Below are 23,987 nucleotides of genomic sequence, written 5' to 3'. Positions count from 1 at the left end.
TAATATGTCCCAAGTTGTGATTTCCAAGACACAATTAATAAAACCATTCATGAGCATTTCCTTATAGACTCAAGACAAACAATATGAAAACAACGTCCTTTTATCCACATTATAAATATCACAAGCATTATAAAAATTAAATAAATTATTTTCTACAATTTTGATGTATCTCCAAAGAACATGGGAAACTTCTCCATGGAAATGTTTGGCAAGGGATGAATCTTTCTTTGTAGAATGATAGGACTTCTTGTACATTAGCCTATTCCATTGTGGGCCTTATTATTTTTCCATAACTTGGAAACATATTGGTGGGATTGATGGCGAATGCAAATTATCTTCACAATATTAGAGAAACTTTTGCTTGGATTTTCCATCTAGATGTTCATTCGATTCAGAAATTTTCAGTTGAGTAATTGGGGCATGTTTCTTTAAATTCAAAATATTGATTAATGGAGTCACTAGAGAGCTCATTCTCTCAAGTATTGAATGTTTCCTAGTATTAAAGAAATTTTCAAAAGATATGTTTACTTGAATTTCATAATATTGAAGATTATGTGATGTTTTTTTAACAAGGTTTTCGAGAAACTTGTTTATTTTTAACTATGTGGCTAGAATTCTACCAATTTGTTTTCAAAAACTTGCACAATAGAGCTTCTAGTTTCTCAATAATTTCTTATCCTTAAAAGAAAGTATAATATTTCTTGAAAATTAATAATCCCCTAACATGGTCGCTAAAAATGTTGAATTCATTTCCTGTTAAGGGAAAAATTAAACCTCCTAGAGCCTTATTAAGATTCCCTTTACATTTTTATAGAGGAAGCACTCCTCTTTTATTCAATCAAATATTCTAAGTAATTCAAAACAAAGAAATATGATAATTTAGAACATTTTCCTATGAGTGGACTATGTGTTTTGAAATGAAAATAAAATGATAATGTTATAAATAAATAAATTTGATTATTCATTCCATGATACATTATGAGGATAAAAATTTGAAGAAAATCAATAGAAAGAAAGTAGAAAAATGGCTACATATTTAGAGAAATATAAACTAATTTCATCCATTCAGAGATCATAAAGAGTCATAGCAAAACATTCATGAGTTTCATTACTCATTTAAAAGTCTCAAAACCACAAATGACATTTTCATGAACCTCATAAAAAAAATTCTTTTACATTTGTAACCATAGTAAATACTGGATTTACCATAAAATACGATCTAAGGTGGATGTAATTATTATTTCTATGTCTTTTACCATATGAGATATCATATAAACTTTATATCCTGTTTTCTTATTCGGTACAACTTTTAATGATTTGGAAATTACAAAGGTTGTGAGTTATGCAAACATTACTATAATCAAACCTTACAGTACATTAATTGATTGCATCAAATCCGAATAAATCTATTTCCAATAAGTCGTATTGTGGTTTTTATTGAAGGTTTAATAACGTTAATCAAGAAGTACATGCGTTAACTCCATTTTTTATCTGTTGGGCAGCTGACCTCCCTAGGTTATTGGACCCTCTCTGGAGTGTTCTCTCATGGCCTCCAGCTGTACTCTGCTTGGCTTCGATCCTGGAGTGCGATTGACGGTGATGCTTAGCTCCTCAAATTAGATGACGAATGTGGCTTTAGGTGGGACTAAACCTTGGAAAGAAGGGGTAACTCATCCTTTGTTGCACTTTCCGTTTTCCTGGCTTGCTCTCTACAACAGGAATGGCACTTCCTCCTTCAAGCAAGTTTCTATGTTAACTATCATCGTTTTGATGGGTTTTATACCCTGTACACCAAATTATTATGGTAATCAGGGGTTTGTTGTTTGTTTCTCAGGTCCGTGATTATGTTTTATCCTACTTCAGGTTGTTGTATTCGGAAGGTTGCTCCATCGAACCAGGTAACCATTTCCCTTGCACATTGTTATCGGATAATGGTGACTGTCTTCTTTTCCAAATTTCTTCAGCTGCATTTTAAAGTTTTTCTCTTTTGATGTCTTGTAGGTTCATCAGGCTCAATAGTTGTAGGGTTACTTGGCTTAGCTCTTCCAGTCAAGAGTTCGGACCTTGGTGCCCAAGGTATTCGGGTATGCACAGGGGTTCTAAATTGTGGGTTGAAAGTGTAATGGCCTTGATGAAGAACGTTTTGAACATAAATAGTAATATATTTTTGTTTGTATTTTAAGAATGTATTTGCTGGGAATTTCTAGCCATGAGCCATAGATCTTATCGACTGCTCTGATATTCTAATGGAGTTCATTCCTATTAAGCAACATGTATTTTTTTCCTTTTTTTACTGTCTGTAAGGTTTAAACCTGCTCTCTGTCTTGGAAGAGGCTACGACCTATTGGTTTATCTCATCGGTTCAGGGAAATTACAAACCCTTGTAAATTTTAGTCACAAACCTGAGTTTTAATGGAGAAGTCTTTAGTTCAGTTTATTTATTTTCTAAATTATACAGTAATGGTTTCAAGTTCTATTCTCGTTTATTGGTTGTTATGTATGAACTTGTATGCGGAAGTCTTTTGAATCTACTATATATTTGTTTATGCGGGTAAGCACATTCGTTTTGATGATTTGTTTCAATAATCAGTTCTCTCAGGGTGTTGACTCCATAGCCCTAGATAATATGCATTCAAATAAATCATTTTCTTAACTAGATGTTAGTTAATATGGTTTTATCATACTTTCATATCTCAAATTTATGTTTACATTTCCTCGACCTAGTTCTTTACTAGTGATGCCGAAAGGGTTCTATTCCTTTTCTTTTCTAATTTGGTGTTTTTCCCTATTTTATGGAAAACTACTACGCATTCTTGCGTTGTTATACTTAGCTATATTTTCAGTAGCTAGCTAGATAGTTATTCTAGCTATACTTAATGATGGAATACCCTTGTATCTCTGCTGACAGAACTTCACATTTAATGCTCTACTTTTCTTGAGGTTTTGGGGTTTAACACTTCAACTATTCTAAACCTTTGTTTCTTCTTCTGTTTAGAATTTAACTTATTGACAACTAAGATGTTTACCTATCTTAACCACTAGCATTATACACCTTTTTACTGATAGTGTAATTTAACTTATTAAGCAGTAAATAGAGCATGCATTTATACCATTCAGCAATAAACAAACTCATTGACTAAGGTTCGAGTTCTAGATTATACTCATCTGGCTTGTTGAACTAGAAATACCTTTATCTATTAATTTTTCCTCCCAACCTTGAGACTAGTACGCCTTCGCTCTCTATCTCTCCCCGAGCCACCCTACACAGGGTTTCTCTTCAAGAACCTGGTCTTGAGTAGTAATGACTATTTGGTCTTCACCAGACTTAGCCACTCCACATTGTCTGTCCTTACAGCACAACAATGTTTTTCCTCATTCTTTACCTCTATTCCTCACTGATCTCAGATGCCTCCCATCCTCTTGATCTTGGAATAAATTTCTCATGGAAGTAGTTAGGGTTGGGTAACTTCCTAGCCCAACTATTTCTTGAGAATCAAAACTGTCATACTTCAGACAATTCATTTTAAATTAAGTAATTACTGCCTTTATTCTGGCATTCCACTTTTTCAGATATTTAAACCAAAATTAACTAATTCTTTATAAACTTAATTAATTTCCAGTTTGTAAAAATATGCAGTAAATAAATATTTACACATATGAGGGACATCACATCCCCCCTCCTATGATTTAACATCATCCTAATGCTCTTCTATTGAAATAACTTCAGAAATATTTCTTTCATGGGCCATTCATCTTCCTAGATAGCCTCTTCAAGCCTGAAATGCTGCCACTGCACTTTAACTTGGGTGATAAATCGTCTTCGCAGCATTACTTATCTTCGATCGAGTATACCCATTAGTTTGACCAGGAACTCGCCTTCTAGTTTCACCTGAATGACAAAGTAAACTTTTAGTAAATTCAGGAAATCAAGTGGAAATCAATTATACAATGTTTAAGTACATACATACATGTGGAGGATAGATTGTTGAACTTTTAACTTTGATGACTTACCTAAATATCCTGCCAATTTATTATGTGTTTGGGATCATATATATATATATATATATATATATATATATATATATATATATATATATATATATATATATATCTATATATATATATCTACATATATATATATATATATATCTATATATATATATATATATATCTACATATATATATATATATATATATCTACATATATCTATATATATATATATATATATATATATATATATATATATATATATATATATATAGATATATAGAAACGTGAAAAACATTGTGCACACAAATATGAATAGGTAAGGCAAGTTGATAGGCCACTGGTCCAATTCGTGCTAAAATGTAAAAGGGGCTGCAAAATCAGGGTGGAAATTTGACGCACCCACTCCATTGAAGTGTACTTTTCTTAGCCCTTACACACACATAGACATGATCCCCCACCTGAAATTCTTGAAAACTTATTTTTCAGTCAACGAAATTATTTTGTCGGTTTTGGGCAGATCTTAGATTAGTTTGCACCTCTTTAACCATTTCTCCCATGTCTACCAGCATATCAGGTCCTAGCATTACCTTATTTTCTAGGCCACCCCAAATTGAGGGAGTCCTATATTTATGTCCTGTTGAAGCCTCGAAAATCGGGTCGACAACAAGGGGGATACCCACCCGGTCCGGACCTTGGTTGGCAGCTCCTTATCTGTTTGGTATATGTTATAGACATTTTTGTGCCTTACAGCTCTAAGCTTGAAATGTCCATAAACCAAGGGATCCTAAGTCCCTAAAAGTGTTGTTCCGACCCCTAAAGGAACAAGGTCAACAAATTACAGCTTCTCCCAGAAGTTCTCCACCAGAAACTGCTCAGAATCAGTCAAATCAGGATCATTTCAGCTGCTCCACTGGCTAGCTGCATTGCATAGCACCCAAATACACTAGCTAGGTGCATTGCAATGCACCTAAATGCACTACCAGGGTGCGTTGAACGGGAAATGACAAATGGCAGTGCCATTCCGCGAGGTGGAAAGACAATGGAAGCTTCCAGAATCTTCCCCAATGACACTTGCCTCACTGAGTTTGACCAAGGATGAGTAAGAGGCTCTCAGTCTCCAAGTGGAAGCAAGAACTGACAGAGAGAAGCCACTAGTCAAATCATAAGCTGACTCATCCTCCTTGCATACATCTATATATGGATCCCTCATCCCAGAGATCCAGAGGCTGGAATTTTGTACATTGCAAAGAATTGCTGTTGGTTTTGAGATAGATATCAGAGTATTGGGTGATTTATGCTTTGTTGGAGGTGAAGAGGGGCTTCTTTGCTGGGAGGTTGATGCTGGATCAGGAATCATCGGTTGTAACTCCTCCTGGATCTTCTTTTTATATCAATAAAACTATTTGAGTTTCTCCTACATGCTTGTGTATCATTGATGTTTGTTACATTTGTATGTTTAGCTTAAATCTGATCCTAAGCTATTTATGAATATAAATCCATGTCTTTGTGTAGTTTTCCTCTTCTGTGATCTTACAAGAACTTGGTGAAGCTAGGCAAGTAAGGAAGCAGGTAGCTGGAAGCTATCAAAGAGGAGAGAGATTGGATCAAAGGACTAGCGCAAGACACAGGTTGGTTCATCCTATTCCTCTTCGTTTATAGTTCATAAAGAAGAATACAAAAGTAGTTTTCTCTGTTTGTTTCTAAGGTCACTGTCACACCTTAGTGGGATAGGGTCGTTCTAAATAGACACTTTTCCCGTTAAAGAAATGGCGACTCCGCTGGGGACGATTATCTAATTAGTTTGTTTGTGTTTCTCTTGTTGTTTGTTTCATAAACTTAGAAGTAGCAATCGAACTGCATTTGCTATTAAAAAATGCAAAGTAGACATCTGCTACTTCAATCCATTCACTGGATCTGTTTATAATTTGAATAGTTGATTCACAAATGATCTGATTGCCCTTTGTGATAGCTCTTACACCTCCTTTAAATCTACCCTCTGATTGTGCATTACTGATTGCTTTTACTCGGCCAAAAACCATAGATTAAACTACAAACCGTGACCCAGAACCCGGATAGAATTCTCGTTTTTGCCCGAGCGCAAGCTCTGTGAAGAGGTTTTGCATTTCAACGCGCTTCCCGAGAGGGCTACCTGCGCTACAATGCCGTTTCTCTATGTAACAGGTGCGCTGATCAGCCTAGCCCTGTGCAGCTGAGGTTCTTGTGCTTCATTCTTTCCAGTTTTGTCTCTATTTTTTGCAGCCTGTGATCAGTGTATGTGTCTGTTTAAAAACCCCTTTTCCTTGTCGTAATTCCACCTCCTTTGTACAAAAAGACTGTAGATGTTTTTGTGTGTTTGTGGCGTCATTTACAGTTTTCCATTGCAAGAAGTAGAATAGTCATACTGTCGTCCTTTGATTTAGATCTGTCGCAAGTGTCGATTTTGATCATAGGAGAAAGTTTATTTGCTGTTGACAGTCGATTATGCTTTTACTTTTGCCTTTGGTTTGAATTTGTGACTTTCTAGTGTCGAAACAAGTATTTATTTCAAAATCATAAAGTGTCGTAATCATCTCTACCTTTTGATTTCGAAAAGAAGCTTGTTTGTGTTTGTCACTTGAAAGCAAATTCAGATTTGTACATCAACTTTCTTTTTAGGCATCAATATTAAGAAAGTGAAAAACAAATACATGCACATGTGCATTTGCATATTGACAGTCTGTTTGGCTTGATTTAGGAAAGTGCATTTACAGTGTGCTCTTTGCTCTTTGTGAAAAGATTGTGTCTTTCTTTTCCCCTTGTAGCTAGGATTTTCATTGCTGAAAAGAGATAAAAGTTTGCTTATCATCTTTAGATTGCATTTTAGGAATTACATCTACATCTCATGGTGAACCCAAAAGGAAAACTTCATAAGAAAGATCAACTTAAAATAAATTCAATGAACTTAACAACGCTTTGGAACTTAACACACAACATTTAGAGGTCTAGGCTAGAGACGTATTCCGGTGTTGTAAAGCCTGGTAACTGTTTTCCTCACTGATGGTTGGGTGATTCCTCCACTTTGAGACGATAAGTGCCAGTACAGACTTGTGCTCCCACGTATCGTCGAGTATATATTGGGAGACCCCTATAGGCTTAAATCCTTTTATCCATAGGAAGCCGTGTCGACCGCCCTACTGATCGCAATGCACCGAACACAGCATTCGGGAAGATTGACTGCCGTACCGTAAAAAGTATTCTGCAGTTTTGAGATTGGTTTGGTACTCCCTCTACCTAGATCTCCAGAGCAGTCCCTTTCATTCCTTTTCAGACTCCTTAACGGAAAAGGTCCATCTGAGCACTTGTCACTTCAGGCTCATTAAAAATCGAAGGAGACTAGAGTCATCTTTTGTTTTTTCTCGACTCTTAAAAACTGAAAAAACAAGTTATGTCAAAGCGTCTAAAAATTTATTTTAAACATAATATTCATTACCCTTTTCCTACGTTGATCTTAGGTTGAGAAAATGGAGTCTACCAACCAAGGAATTCCCCTTGGTGGAAATCCTAGTCCCTTCTCCTCTTGGCGAGATGTTGGTGCACCCCATATGGCCACATTGTCACTTCTAGGACTGACAATTGGCTTGCCGGTATGGCTCTTCTCAACCAATGTCGTTCAGAACACCACTATTCTTGAACAATCGAATCAGCAATTAGACGAGTCCAGAGTTGCCCACCAGCCTTCTACTTCCTCTAATTCTTCCTCTCCTCCTTCCTCTTCACTTGATGGAACTGGTAAAGCTAAAAGCCATGTTCCTAAGGAGAAGAAGGAAAAGAAGAAGAAAGAGAAGAAGAAGAAGGAGCCAAAGGCAAATGGGGGAAAACGAGTGTCATCTAACGAAAATCCACACACTGCACCGACCAGGCCTAAATCGCCATGTGTCATTTGCAAAGGAGACCACTTTCACAGAGATTGTCCTTGCATCCCTCAGATACTAAGGGACTAGTCTCCTCGTTTGCACAATCTGGTGTCATCAACCTCTGATGATCATGTTGAAAGCACACCGTCAACTAGCGAAAGTGAAGCCCCAGGACAAAAAGGGAAAACTAGATTTCCTTGTAAACTGTGCGAAGGCAATCATGCCATCCACCGTTGTTCCTTCTTAGACGAAGATAAAAGAGTTTTGGATGATCGTCCGGTTTCACCATTATGACTTCCTCCTAGATATAAAAAACTCTTGCCGAGTCCGTCGCTAGTTGAGAATCCAGCTGGCCCGCTCAAGTGGTCAGCTGAAGCACCTATCGTTGAAGATAAACCAACTGAATCCATACCAGACGAAAGTCAAAAGGTCGAGGTGACAGTTGACCTGGTCTTGCCTTCAGTGGTTTTATCTTTAGATGATACAGTCACTGAAGAGAACAAGGATGACACCGTCCAAATTCTCTTCATAAACACAGACTCCGACGAACATGGGGGCAATCTACCCATTCCTTTACCGCAGGAAGGAAGTTCGTCAGAGCCATACCCGGCCGTCTACTCGGTCCCACCTCCAAGCAACCTAGTTGTCTCCTTCGACTGGAATCAACTAGGCATACCCCGTTTACCGGCAAGTGTACCATTCCGAATTATCGTTCAAATATATAGAATGGTCATGGCTGGTACCATCATAGATGAGGGGGCTTCTGTGAGTATCCTTTCCTCTACTGCTTGGAAAGCGCTTGGTTCGCCATCGCTTTTCCCTGAGATGAGAAATCTAACAAGCTTTGATAAAGGAACCAGTCGACCTTTAGGGATCCTTCCCGATGTGCCCATAACATTGACAGGGAAGACAGTTCGCATGAATGTAATGGTAGTTCAAGGACCCTTGAATTATAACCTACTCCTTGGACGAGACTATATTTATTGCATGGGAGCCATCATCTCCGCACTCTTTAGAGTAATGTGTTTTCCACACGAAGGAAGAGTGGTCAAGCTCGTGGACCAGCTTTCATTTCCCGGATCACGCATAACAAATAGTCATATACCATCCCTAAATGGTCTCTTCACGCAAAAAATCTCTCGATCCCCAGTCTGTCCTCCCGATAAGCGAATTCGGAGGGATATAACTGAAACCCAGGGGGCATGCGTCCTGGTCTGCTTCGGCAAGAAAACTTCGGGTATAGGGTAGGTTTCCACGGGAGAATATGACTAGTCTGTACCCCGTCCGTCAGTGGAAGAGGTGTTATTCTAGAATAAGATTCTCTTGTCAAAGTTATGTGAGTTGGCGAGCATCGTCGCTCACCTTTTTTTATCTCGGTAGACATCGCCAAAGAAATGTTTCATTCGCAACGCGAATAAGACAATCTTTGGTAACCTGTAAGAGGTAGGCCTCTCCTGATAGAACAAATGTTTTGTCTGCAAATTGAGGGGTAACCTTGAAACCATATTTTATACCTGGGGGCATGCAAACCTTTTGGAGTGTAAGCGAGGGGCGGCTATTTGTTTTTTAAATTTTTAGGACCTCTAACCCTTTAAACTCATAGGATTAGTCGTCACCTAACTTGCATAAAGAAAGGATGTGGGGCAAAAATCTAAAAATTGCAATTTTTATATGAGACATTCTTATCATATGACTGGATTAATCGAGTAGTTTTAGCACATAGTTCAAGCTCGTTAAAAAATAAACATAAGACATGAGCAAATGTTTCCACCCGCATTTAAGCTCGTTAAAAAATGAACTATTCCCCGGTAAATAACCACCGTGAATGTAGTACTTCAGCCATTAAAGCCTTGGTCGTGTTTGCACCGTCACCTCCACTTTTCCATTGGCCGATCATTCACCTCCATTTGATTGTTTACCCATTTTGAGGAACAACTACGAAGAGTGATTTCACTAGCCATCATTGTGACACTGCCGTGATTGGAAAATTCCAAACCTTACCTGGAATCAGCTGCTACCCATTTTATCACTCGTTCCTCAAAAGACGAGTCTTCTTTAAGCTCTTTTCAACTCACTCGTAAAATATGAAAAGATTGTCGAGTTTTGGCCTTCCAGCTCGTTAAAGCGACCGGAAGTGCTATCCCTCTTCTAGATTTTAATCTTTTCGGACCTAAGGGATTATTGCACAAAAAGATCGAGCGCCTTTTTTATTCGGCTCGTTAAAACTATCGAAAATTCATCCCTTCTGTATTGTTTTATACTTTTTCAGACTTAAGGGATTAGATGATGAAAAAGGAATTTTGGAGTTACCTTTACGTACCTTTTCAGACTCTCTAAAAATGGAAAGGACTGAGTTATCTTTGTCGTTAAACTCGTTAAAAAGATTAATAGCGACAAACTTGTCTTTAGACGAGAACGAGTTTCACTATCGCTAGGCTCATTAAAACATAGGGATGGGTTTGCCCAAAGGGTAAATTATAGAACAAGCATATGTTATCCTCCTCAAGCTTGACAAAAATAAAGAGGTACTGGTCAGCAATGACTGGGGAAAAATTGGGAAGAAAACTCAAAGAATCTTTATTGGTAGCAAGTCGCTCTTGAACATGACACTTCCACTCTGTGTCCGAGTCGGGTTGGGTTGTTTCATTCACCGGTCACATCACCATGGTCACGCCATACCATCCACGTTTGGGGTAAATGCTACCAATCCATCACATAAGTGTCGCCGACATGTTCAAGAGAAGTCATCCAGAGAAGTCACCTGTGTCCCATCCACTACCATACATTATACTTCATTCTTTCATGACCGCCATCCTGAACCGTATATCATCAGACTGTTTTCACCTCCATCAAAATCATTTGCTCTGTTCCGTGTCATTGATGTGGGTTTCATTAAGGCCCTCCTTTGACGGATCACTTCTTGTCGACATTAGCTCATTATCCAAGAAGTTGATCTAGGAACACCCCATTCAGTACTTTGAAGCTTGCATGCCTCAATGGCAAGTTTCTCACTTCCGGCGACAGGTATACATCAATGACCTTCAACCGAAAGATTTTGCGTGGTGTTTGACGCCAAGTCCTTTATTCACACCATGTGAATTGTACTGCAGTACCTTGAGGGTCATTATCATTATTAGTGATTCCTCTCGCGCTTGTTAACAGTTTACATCATTGACTGGTAATCAAGCGATGTCTTTCCATGTTCGACTTCAGAACATTTCTCACATGGATCGACTTGTACTTCGAGTGAAGATCGGATGAGATTGAAGACCCCAGATCTAGTTTCATCCATCCGGGCTGTGATATATATTCAGGAAAATAAAGACATTGAAATGTACAACATTGCAGCACAGATAATCATCCTACCAAAAGGATGATGGCTCTATCAGAATCATCAGTCTACCATCAGACGATTGTCTGTCCTATGTACATGAAAATGAATTTATAAAGCTGAGCATGGGAATGCCCGCCTCAGCTAGATCATGAAAACAGTATGAAGATAATGTATTGTATTGTATCTTATTACAGGTCTCCTCCCAGCATTGAAAGAACTTCGGATCCTCCTAATATAGCATTTCACCCGATAAACAGCCTCATACTTTAGGGGGAAACTGTTATAGACATTTTTGTGCCTTACAGCTCTAAGCATGAAATGTCCATAAACCAAGGGATCCTAAGTCCCTAAAAGTGTTGTTCTGACCCCTAAATGAACAAGGTCAACAAATTACAGCTTCTCCCAGAAGTTCTCCACCAGAAACTGCTCAGAATCAGTCAAATCATGATCATTTCAGCTGCTCCACTAGCTAGCTGCGTTGCATAGCACCCAAACATACTAGCTAGGTGCGTTGCAACGCACCTAAATGCACTACCAGGGTGCGTTGAGCGGGAAATGACAAATGGCAGTGCCATTCCGCGAGGTGTTAAGACAATGGAAGCTTCCAGAATCTTCCCCAATGACACTTGCCTCATTGAGTTCGACCAAGGATGAGTAAGAGGCTCTCAGTCTCCAAGTGGAAGCAAGAACTGAAAGAGAGAAGCCACTAGTCAAATCATAAGCTGAATCATCCTCCTTGCATACATCTATATATGGATCCCTCATCCCAGAGATCCAGAGGCTGGAATTTTGTACATTGCAAAGAATTGCTGTTGGTTTTGAGATAGATATCAGAGTATTGGGTGATTTATGCTTTGTTGGAGGTGAAGAGGGGCTTCTTTGCTGGGAGGTTGATGCTGGATCAAGAATCATCGGTTGTAACTCCTCCTGGATCTTCTTGTTATATCAATAAAACTATTTGAGTTTCTCCTACATTCTTGTGTATCATTGATGTTTGTTACATTTGTATGTTTAGCTTAAATCTGATCCTAATCTATTTATGAATATAAATCCATGTCTTTGTGTAGTTTTCCTCTTCTGTGATCTTACAGGAACTTGGTGAAGCTGGGCAAGTAAGGAAGCAGGTAGCTGGAAGCTGTCAAAGAGGAGAGAGATTGGATCAAAGGACTATCGCAAGACATAGGTTGGTTCATCCTATTCCTCTTCGTTTATAGTTCATAAAGAAGAATACAAAAGTAGTTTTCTCTGTTTGTTTCTAAGGTCACTGTCACACCTTAGCGGGATAGGGTCATTCTGAATATACACTTTTCCCGTTAACAATATAGCGGGTCCGACTGGGGATAATGGGACCAGTTTCCCAATCTAAAGGTGTGTGTGTGTGTGCAGAGTTGGACGATGCTGATCTAAGGGTTCTAATCTAAGCTACTTTAATCTAATTCTATGCTATTGTAATCTAATGAAAACAACACATCTAATCTATGCTAACCTGGGATGTATTTCTTCTATTATGCGATCTAAAGAGATTTCAAATAATAACTGGTAATAAAGATCATTCAGCTATCCTAAGAATGGAAATCAATTAAGATGAACCACTTTGCATAAAAAGTTAGGCAAAACAGTTGTGAATAGCATATCGCATAATAAGTTATTCATATATCAAACATAAATAAATGACTCCACCGTACAAAAGTGCCAAATGGTAACTCAAACATTCATGCAATAACATATAAACAACTAAAAACTGTATATCACTTTTAAGAATATAAGCAGAAATGGCCAAGAGATAAAAGTACCATTTATGATTGGTCCTACTCATAAGCTTCAAGCAACAATGATTTATCTCTACTTGTTCTAATATCTACTAAGAGTACAGAAGTGCAACATCAGTAGCAGATATCAAATGCAAACATTAATAAACCGTGATCCATTCATTCATCAAAACCTCCTCTAAGGGTGCAAAAGTGCATGTTCTGAGGACAAGTTTTTGACAAATTTCTAGACCCTTCTCTAAATGCCTGAGAAGGGTTTAAATACTGCTAACTAAATAACTTAATTACACAAATTTCGGATACGGTTTAAATGACCACCCTTTATCTAAGTAAACTTATTTCGAAAAATTGAATCTAATTCCTAACTATTTCTGTATTTTCTCCTTAGTGTTTGCGAGCATGCAACATTTGCCTGGGAAGAGTCGGCTGGTCGTCTTCTGCTTTTGCTTGAGCTACAAAAATAGAAATGGCAAGCGCTGGAACCACTTTTTAGTAAACTAGAAGATATTTTTGGGAATCATCTTCTGGCTGGGTGAATTTACTGCGTATATACTTGGTAACAACCCAAATTCCTCTTAAACTGCCTCTACTTTTGCTATCTCGGTTTTCGGACTCGTAGATGACTAAGCAAGTTAGGGACTTTACTTTCTGAATAATTTTCTTAGCTATGCACGATTAGCGCTAATCGCGCATCAAAAACTGCCTTCATTCTTTGATCCGGGCCTTTCTGGTGCGTTTTCCGCCTTTAGCGCTTTTTCATTTACCGGGCATAAGCTTCAGAATTTTGTAAACATGCTACTTTTGTGAGCTTTTGACCTTGAGTGTCGAATCGCCTATTCATATTAGCATCTGTTCAGTAATACTCTGAGATCTGCGTTTCTGTTGCATGCGGTATCCGTTTATGAGGGCATCTCTTTTCTGTTCTCTGAGCATTGATGCTTTCCCTTTTTCCTTAGATGTTTCCTGCACATTGCTTCATGTTGTTTCTTGTTTTTATTCCTGCAGTTCACGCAAAGGAAAAGAGTAATGATAATAAATTTTGACACGAAAGCTTTAAGCTCTACGAATGTATAAAATCATGACACCCACAGTGAACTGACTCTTCGAAAAACACAAAACTGTCCTTCATGAATACCTTGGCGTACATTCATTAATTTTCTTTAAGGCGCGCGCCCAATTTTTGGTTTAGGGACAGCTTTTCTTGAATGCTGAGCCGAGGAAAATTTGCGATGGGTGATTTCTGCGACTCGCAGATCGCAGCATCGCAAGATCGCAGATCGCATTTATCGCAAGATCGCAGATATCGCAAGATCGCAGATATCGCAAGATCGCAGATCGCAAGATCGCAAGATCGCAGATCGCAAGATCGTTGCAATTTGTTAAGTTATTTGTGTGCTGTTTATGCGACGTTGCGATATGCGATGTCGCATATCGGCCATCGGAGATTTCTTAAGATTTTCATTTATGGGCGCTTCTTAATGTATGCGATGCGATGAATTTCGCGTCGCTTCTTCACAGTTTTTTATTGCTCATAAAGAAATGTTTCACTCTTCTCCGTGCGATGTATTTTTTTGAGGAGTATAATACAAAATTTTTATAAAATCTTTTTGGATTTTTTACTAAGGGTCCCCACTTCTTTAGTGTTATTGCTAATACTAAAGAAGGAGGGGGGTTGTTGGTGGTCACAACAATGGCGATTCACTTGGAAGAACCAGTTATCTCTGCTTTTCTATTGAATTTTTTAAACTTCCAAAACAGAAAAATTTTCATAAATCTAAACTTTGTTATGGACAGATAGAGTACATTATGCCTTATTCTATCAATGATATTTTGTTTCAACCTCTTTCTATTCTAATTGTTTGCTTCCTCAGGCTTGTCCTTGTATCTACATCAGCCATTACTTGGTCTTGTAAAGATAAAATAAAGTCTTCTCTGAGTGCTAGCCTTAAAATATGCTCGTTTGTCGTAGGTAGAGCCTCTGCTGCCAGCAGGCATCCATAGCCTCGACAGGGTTACCTGTTACCCAGCAATGATCCTTTATCCTGTTGAAGGTTATCTACAACCCTCAAAGAAAAATCCATATTGACACTTTTCTTTTTTTTATTCTTAAAGAACAATGTCTTGGTTTGGTAGCCAAATTATGACACAATCATTCACTTGATTTACACTTTTGCTGAACAAGCTGGCTCGTGATGAGACCCCTTGTCTTTTGATTTCAACAATCTTGAGTCGTTTCCCTATTTTGATGGACAGTGTTTGGCAAAGTCAGCAAAGTTATAATATCTGTGATCATGATAAGTCGGCTCGTGATGAGACCTCTTATTCTTTGAGATATAGTGTCTCTTGGATTGTCCCTCTGAATGCTGCGATTTTCTTTAACAAGGAGGAAATCATTGTTTTCCTTAAGAAAGCTCTAGATGACAATAATAGAGTTTGAAAACAGCAGTTTTACACAGAATCTTTATTTTGTTATTGATACCTTTCATTGTGTTGATATAAAACAATTCCTTCGCTAAAGGTTGCTTTCATCAAACTTTTTGAAGTTGAAACTAGTATCATATCTAGGCTAAAGTTTTTAAATGTATCTGTCAATAATAAAGATCAGATTTTCGAAAATTTTCTATTTATACAAGCGAAAAGCTCAAAATCTGAAACAGCAATGGTGTCTCTTTGCGAATACCAATAGTAACCATTAACAACTGGTTTTATTATGAAAAAGAAAAGAAAAACAAAACTGTTCTACAAAACAGAAGAATAATCTTCTATGGAAAATATATTTTAAGGATTTGACCATTAATAGGCAAAGAATCCCTTCTACCTGCTAGATCCTGTAAGACAAACATCGATGGACCTATGACTTCAACAATATGAAAAGGACCAAGCCACATCTTTTGAAATTTTGTATGTTTTCCCTTTTCTTCATGAGCCTTATCCCATTTTAAAACTAAATCTCCCATCTGAAAAAAATTTCTGGTCATTATGTTTGAATCGAAAGAGGATTTTACTAGCGCTTGATGATGGGCATGGGTTCTCTTAGCTTGTTCTCGTTGCTCTTCTAATTTGATTATTTCCATTTGTCTTAGTTGTATGGAGGAAGTAGGTACTTCATCAATGTATTGTATTAAAGACAAAGAGGGAATGACTAAGTGAGTTGGAAGAACCACTTCTTTCCCATAAACTAAATTAAAGGGGGAAGTGCCAATCAAAGCTTTTTTTGTTATTCTATCTGCCCATAAAGCATTTACTAAAGCTTTATGCCAATTCTTTTGGTTCTGGTCAACTGTTCTTTTAATAATCCTAATTAGGTTTTTATTTGTTGACTCAGCTAACCCATTACCTTGCGGATAGTAATTAGCCGAATATTTTAGTTTGAACCCTCTTTTAAGTGCAAACTCAGTCATTTCATTTCCAGAAAAGTATGATGCATTATCAAACATTAAAGCCGTTGGCAATCCAAACCTAGTGATTATAAATTGATCTATGAATCCGATAATATTTTCAGAATTAGCTGTCTTGAGAGGAACTGCTTCTACCCATTTAGTAAAATAATATGTTGCCATGAGGATGTATCTATGCTGCTTAGAAGAGTGAGGAATGATCTCACCTATTATGTCCAAGCCCCACTGGCTGAATGGTTTCTCGATGTTTACCAGTTGTAGTGGCAGGGACGGCTTCTTTTGTCTTCCAGCAGTAGTTTGGTAGACTTGACATTTCCTCATGTAACTATGTGAATCTTTGAACAGCATAGGCTAGTAATATCCTGTACGTAAAATTTTATGTGCAGTAGCATCTCCAGCATAGTGTCCGCCTGTTGGTCCATCGTGGAGTTCCTGCAAAACCTTTTCAGCTTCAGTTTTTTCAAGACATCTAAGAAGAACAGAATCATAATTCTTTCTAAAAAGAATATCATTTATGAGCTGATATTATTTAGCTTTCAATCTCAGAGCTATTTTCTTAGTGTGATCCAGGTGTGATGGAGCATACCCGTTCTTAAGATAATAAATGATATCAACATACAATTATTCTGCATCGTTTAGGCTTACCTCATACATTAGTACCTCTTCGGATGAAATTTCAGAGATTTGCGATGCTCCAGCCAACATTTTGCAAAAGCCTTGACCTCTTACAATGTTTGCTGGTTTAATCTCAAGGTTGTATTCCTATAAAGCATTGATCCAATTTGCTCTTTTCTCGCCCATATCCTTCTGTATTACAAGATTTCTTACCGCTGGAAATGATACTATGATCTTAGAGTAGGTTTTGAGTAAGAAAGGTCTAAAATATTTGATCGCTTTGAAAACAACATAGGCCTGTTTTTCTACGTCTGAATAATTGGGTTCAGCACCTTGTAAATTTGAGCTAAAAAACGCAATTGGAGCTTCTATTTTTTCTTGATTTGCTTGAGTTAGAATTGCAGCATATGATTTCTCTGAGGCAAATGTGTATAAAACAAAAGATTTCGAAAAATTCGGGGTTGCTAAAGATGGAGCATTAATAATAGCTTGTTTGATCAAGTTGAATGCTTCATGTTCATCTTGACCCCATTTGAAATTTGAATTCTTTTTAATCATGGTTTGCAAAGGAGACACAATTCGTGAAAAATCTGGGACAAACCTCTTTACAAAATTGATTTGACCAAGGAAAGATTGCATGGCTTTTTTATTATGAGGTAGGGATATTGCAGAGATTTCTTTGATTTTGTCAGGATCAATGTGAATACTGGATTTTGACACTGTGAATCCTAGAAGTTTTCCTTCACTTAATGCGAAAAAAGATTTCTTTGGGTTAAGTGAAATCCCATACCTTAAACATCATTGAAAAGTTTGTTGTAAATCTTTGAGATGGTCGCTTTGCTTCTTGGAGTACACTGTTATATCATCCAAATAAATCACTACAGATTTATTGACTAAACCCTTAAATGCGATGTCCATGGTTCTTTGAAATGTAGCGCCGGCATTAATCAAACCAAATGGCATCTTCCGATATGCATATGTGCCCCATTTAGTTCTGAATGTGGTTTTCAACTGATCATTGGGATGCACCAGCACTTGATTATATCCTGAAAATCCGTCCAAGAAAGACATCAGTTCTGAGCCTACTACTGCCTGTAATATCTGTTCCATAGGTGGAAGAGGAAAATTGTCTTTTTGACAGGCTTTGTTAAGATTCCGAAAATTGATACAGATTCTAATATCTCCGTTTTTCTTTCTAACGGGTACCATATTGGAGACCCATTTGGAATGTCTGACGGGGAAAATTATTCTGGCTTTTAATAACTTATTTAGCTCAGTTTTTATCTGATTTTCTAAATTCGGGTGGATCTTTCTCAGTTTCTGTTGGACAAGTTTTTCGTTGTCAATCATAGGAATAGTACGCTGAATGATAGAAGTGTCGTACGTCTTCAGCTCATCGTAATTCCAGGAAAAAACATTTTTATATTGTCTCAAAAGACGAATATACACTAGTTTTTCGTTAGGGGCTAGGCCTATGCCTAGATTAACGTTTTGTGGTTTATCATCGGTTCCTAGGTTTACAAATTCGTAGTTTGGAGTTGGACTGTAGAGCTTTGAATTGGTAGACCTTTTAAACTGGTTTTTCAAATCGTATAAGTCTTCTAACTTAACAACCGATTTAGGTATAGCATTATCAGTGCTATTTCGTTGTATCTGTCGATCATGATGGTCTTCGTCAATTATCTGATTGGAGTAGGATCCTTCAGAAGTGAGGAAATTTACAATATCAGGATCGTCATTGAATACTCTCCAATTTGTAATGTTGTCAGGGATGGATGGTCTAAAGATTAATTCTGTTGAGAATCTATCTGGACTAAAGTCTTCGGAGGGAATAAGCCTAGAGGCTACGTTAGCCAAAAGGTCTGCGCTCGCGTTTTGGAGTCTCGGGTTTGAAGAAATATTAAATGCTATGAAATGCTCAGTCAGATCTTGTACTAAAGATTGATAGTGTTTTAAATGACCTGATAGGCAATGTATAGTGTTACGTACCTATTTGACGATAATCTCAGAGTCTCTGAAGACTTGAAGATACTTGACGTTTAACCTGATTGCTTTGTATAGGCCTTGCACCAAGACCTCATATTCTGCTGTATTGTTTGTGCAAATGAATTCGAGTCTGCACGTAAGCATGGTCTTGTTTCCTTCTAGACTAATCAGAACGCATCCTGCTCCTACTCCTTCGTTAGATTTAGAGCCATCGAAATATAATTTCCAAAACAAATATGTATTTATAGGTTCATCTACAAAATTAACACACTTTGAACTATCAGTTTGGGAAAAATTTTCGACTTGGGACAAAACTGAATTTTCTATGCAAGGTGATGTGTGAGCATTGAAATTACCGAGGAAAGAATCTACCGAGTAATTGCCTATGATACTGTTGTTATACGATACTGCTTCATTTTCTCCCTCTAATTCCGTTACTATGTACTTCTGGTGTAACTCTCGTTCAACCTTTATTTGATTCAGTTTACCGTTGTAGGGTAACCACATGTGCGACCAGTCGGTTGCAAAGTATCCATGGAGTTTCTCGGACCAATCCCTGCTAAGGATTAAGCCATAGAATTCTGGGATATCAGCCACTAGAATTTCAATAACCTGACATACCTTCGGGTTAGATGACAATCTTATGGTTACTTGATTAATTTCACCAATCACTTCGACTTGAGATCGATCAAGTTGAACTATGTGCACTGCGGATTTTTGTGGTTGAACATTTAACTTAGCACATATTGATCTGGGTAAAATATTCGATGAAGCACCAGAATCTACAAAACAATTGTGCACATTTTTTTTGAAAATCTCGTAAGTGAGAAGAAACGGGGGAGTGTGAGATCTTGATCTTCCTCCGATCAAGGCGATATCATTTGGATCAATCTTATTGATCGCGTTAGTTGGAGGTCTTCCCATGTTATGGGAAGCTTGAGAGAGTACAGAGGGAGGAAAAGGTATAATTGGCACAACATGTAATTCTTTCATCATTATCTTCTGTTGATGCTTCAATTTGCTCAATTCATAAAGGGTAATATTAGCCCTAGTCTTTTTCATGTCATCAATAACATTGTACTCCATTTCATCCGACACTATCAGTGTTTTTGATGGAGTTGTTTGATCTGCTCGGACTGGGCTAGATTGAGTCACTTTAGTAGTTGTTTTCTTTGTTGTGACTTTATCTTTTGTTGTAGGGCTTGCGCTCTTCTGCTTAGGGGTAGTTTTGGGGGGATCAAGCTGATTTTTGCTTTGTGTGCTAACCGGAAATACTTCTTGATCTTCTTCTTGTGGGAGGATGAAATCCCACATTCCTTGTAATTCCACAACTTCTTTGTCATCGGTCTGCCCTTCAGTGGCACTTTCTTCTTCTTCCTCTTCCTCAGTTTCAGCATTGGAGATGACATTTGGTGATTTTGCATCTGTTGAAAGACCTCTTTTAAAAGCTCCGTAGGGATTTTTTGAAGAAGTTTCTGCTACTTGTTTCTTTATGTCAACCATCTCATTAGACACGGTCTTTAATACTTTCTGCAATCCTTCCAAATCGAAAGGGTCTTTTGTTTGTTTCTTCTCAGAGTCTTCCTTGAAGGTGACTTTTTTAGACTTTCGTTCCTCTATCGCGGATCTCTTTTCCAGGGCTATTACGCGTTTCTCTACTACTATCGCCTCTGTCATGTTTTCAACTAAGGTTGTTTTATTTGCTCTATCCATGAAGATTGCGATGTTTAATGGTAAAGCAGTAATATACCATTCACATCGTACTTCTTCGCTGGGTTGGGAAGTAGTGGGAATTTTGTTGAGAATTTTATTGAACCGTAAATCAAAATCTTTGATAGGTTCTTTAGCTTGGGCCTTAAGATTGGATAGGTAATTGATTAACGTCGCCGTTGATCTGTCATCACCAAACTTGATAAGGAATTGATTCTGGAAGATATCCCAACTTGTGATAGACCCAGAGGGTAATGAAAAATACCATGACCCGACTGTCCCTTGCAGTGTATAGGGAAAAAGCCGAACAACAACATCTTCGTTAGTAACTCCGTTGAGATTGATAGAAAGCATGAAATTGTTTATGTGTTCTTCGGCTAGCATGCTCGCTTTTGGATTCAATTTGGGTAGCCATTTCTCAGGATGGGCCGGTATTTGACTCAAGGGTGTAGGCATTAAGACTGCCATGGGGTTGTTCCATAGAGACTAGGCCATCGTTGAGCTGCTAATAGAGAAAAGTGCAGAAGATGATCTCTGTGGCTGGGAAGATGAGGCTACTATGATTGTAGATGATTGAAGAGGGGTTATGGTAGACGAATGGATGATGGTTTGGAATGGAGGTGTGGGTGGTTGAATTCGCGGTGAGGTAGTTGAAATGGGCGATGTAGATGAAAGAGTCTCACTGTCAGACTCTTGTGGTGATTTCCTCGCTCTTTTCCTGGTGGGAAGAGGCACCTCAGTTGGCTGGATGCCAAATTTTTCACTTTTTAACCTGGTTAGGGGATGAGAAGGATTGTACTGCGAAGTCACACTGCTTTGAGATTTATTAGAACTCTGAGGAGAAATGGAAAATCCCTTAAGTTTGTGAATCGGATATTCAACTCGAGGAGGTTTAATGGTAGATTGGTCTGAATTATCAGGGCGTGTAGCAGCGATTGATACTCAAGCGACTTCCGACTCTAGATATAAATATACTGGAGAAGTCGGGGGAGATGATGAGGGCGATTTACTCTCAGAATGGTATTTAGAATTTGATTTAAGTGCCATTCATAGTTTAGGCCCTCCTAGCACCAAATATGTTGAAGCCTCGAAAATCAGGTTGACAACAAGGGGGATACCCACCCGGTCTGGACCTTGGTTGGTAGCTCCTTATCCGTTTGGTATAGCGGGTCCGATTGGGGATAATGGGACCAGTTTCCCAATCTAAGGGTGTGTGTGTGTGCAGAGGTGGATGATGCTGATCTAAGGGTTCTAATCTAAGCTACTTTAATCTAATTCTATGCTATTTTAATCTAATGAAAACAACACATCTAATCTATGCTAACCCAGGATGTATTTCTTCTATTATGCGATCTAAAGAGATTTCAAATAATATCTGGTAATAAAGATCATTCAGCTATCATAAGAATGGAAATCAATTAAGATGAACCACTTTGCATAAAAAGTTAGGCAAAACAGTTGTGAACAACATATGGCATAATAAGTTATTCATATATCAAACATAAATAAATGACTCCACCGTACAAAAGTGCCAAATGGTAACTCAAAAATTCATGCAATAACATATAAACAACTAAAAATTGTATATCACTTTAAGAATATAAGCAGACATGGCCAAGAGATAAAAGTACCATTTATGACTGGTCCTACTCATAAGCTTCAAGCAACAATGATTTATCTCTACTTGTTCTAATATCTACTAAGAGTACAGAAGTGCAACATCAGTAGCAGATATCAAATGCAAACATTAATAAACCTTGATCCATTCATTCATCAAAACCTCCTCTAAGGGTGCAAAAGTGCATGTTCTGAGGACAAGTTTTTGACAAATTTTTGGACCCTTCTCTAAATGCCTGAGAAGGGTTTAAATACTGCTAACTAAATAACTTAATTACACAAATTTTGGATACGGTTTAAATGACCGCCCTTTATCTAAGAAAACTTATTTCTAAAAATTGAATCTAATTCCTAACTATTTCTGTATTTGCTCCTTAGTGTTTGCGAACATGCAACATTTGCCTGGGAAGAGTCGGTTGGTCGTCTTCTGCTTTTGCTTGAGCTACGAAAATAGAAATGGCAAGCGCTGGCACCACTTTTTAGTAAACTAGAAGATATTTTTGGGAATCATCTTTTGGCTGGGCGAATTTACTGCGTATATACTTGGTAACAACCCAAATTCCTCTTAAACTGCCTCTGCTTTTGCTATCTCGGTTTCCGGACTCGTAGATGACTAAGCAAGTTAGGGACTTTACTTTCTGAACAATTTTCTTAGCGATGCGCGATTCACACCTTAAAAACTGCCTCCGTTCTTTGATCCGAGCCTTTCTGGTGCGTTTTTCGCCTTTAGCGCTTTTTCCTTTACCAGGCATAAGCTTTAGAATTTTGTAAACATGCTACTTTTGTGAGCTTTTGACCTTGAGTGTCGAATCGCCTATTGATATCAGCATCTGTTCAGTAATACTTTGAAATCTGCGTTTCTGTTGCATGCGGTATCCGTTTATGAGGGCATCTCTTTTCTGTTCTCTGAGCATTGACGCTTTCCCTTTTTCCTTAGATGTTTCCTGCACATTGCTTCATGTTGTTTCCTATTTTTATTCCTGCAGTTCATGCAAAGGAAAAGAGTAATGATAATAAATTTTGACAGGAAAGCTTTAAGCTCTACGAATGTATAAAATCATGACACCCACAGTGAACTGACTCTTCGAAAAACACAAAACTATCCTTCATGAATACCTTGGTGTACATTCATTAATTTTATTTAAGGCGCGTGCCCAATTTTTTGGTTTAGGGACAACTTTTCTTGAATGTTGATCCGAGGAAAATTTGTGATGGGTGATTTTTGCGACTCGCAGATCGCAGATTGCATTTATCGCAAGATCGCAGATATCGCAAGATCGCAAGATCATAGATATCACAAGATCACAGATCGCAAGATCGTTGCAATTTGTTAAGTTATTTGTGTGCTGTTTATGCGACGTTGCGATATGCGATGTCGCATATCGGCCATCGGAGATTTCTTAAGATTTTCATTTATGGGCACTTCTTAATGTATGCGATGCGATGAATTTCGCGTCGCTTCTTCGTAGTTTTTTATTGCTCATAAAGAAATGTTTCACTCTTCTCCGTGCGATGTATTTTTTTGAGGAGTATAATATAAAAAAATTTATAAAATCTTTTTGGATTTTTTACTAAGGGTCCCCACTTCTTTAGTGTTATTGCTAATACTAAAGAAGGAGGGGGGTTGTTGGTGGTCACAACATGTCCATACAACACCTCAAATGGACTTATTTG

The sequence above is a fragment of the Pinus tabuliformis genome, chromosome 6 (genome assembly GCF_031772625.1).
Source record: "Pinus tabuliformis cultivar Carrire ecotype Pingquan chromosome 6, CPIR1, whole genome shotgun sequence".
Lineage (NCBI taxonomy): Eukaryota > Viridiplantae > Streptophyta > Pinopsida > Pinales > Pinaceae > Pinus > Pinus tabuliformis.
Note: the sequence above shows the minus strand (reverse complement) of the source record.